We start from the raw sequence: 608 nt of genomic DNA, 5'->3' as shown, positions 1-608 counted from the left end.
TTTTTTTTTGGCAGAATGGGCTTCCGTGTCTGGGGTTTCAAACAGCTTTGTCTCCTTGTGCAAGCGAATCGCTGCAAATACGATTCTTTTGGAGGCCACGCAATGGCTAGACAGCCAAGCCTAATAAGGGGAGGCCAAAAAGCTTTTATGGTTGGCTATCAAGCACTAAGACTACCCTTTACAAAATTTGATTAATATCGTAAAAATTATGCCACAGTGAAATCAATACTCCCACTCAATTATTTTTACGGAAGAGACATTTTGTTTGAATGCATAAAAAACATTCAGAGCAAAAATAAATATTTTATAAGTTGCGTTCGTATGTGCAAGCAAGCAATTGCCACAGTTGACTTTTGCGTATCTACATAAATATGTAATTGACGTCACATCAGCTTCGTTCAGAAAAGCCAAAAAAAAAAAACAACAGAAAAACGCAAACTGGTTGAGGAGTGTATCTAATCATGAAAGCAGCTGCCTGGCTAAAATCCTTAAACAAACTGTGGGCTGCATAACCATAAGACGCACTCGAGCGTTAATAAGTAGCGTAATCGGACGCTTTAGGCAAATATGGCCTCGGATGAGAGGGTAAGTGTTAGGACACTTACACA

Source organism: Rhagoletis pomonella, unplaced genomic scaffold (genome assembly GCF_013731165.1).
Source record: "Rhagoletis pomonella isolate Grant_MI unplaced genomic scaffold, Rhpom_1.0 Rhpom_scaffold_00014, whole genome shotgun sequence".
Taxonomy (NCBI): domain Eukaryota; kingdom Metazoa; phylum Arthropoda; class Insecta; order Diptera; family Tephritidae; genus Rhagoletis; species Rhagoletis pomonella.
This window is presented reverse-complemented; position numbering follows the sequence as displayed.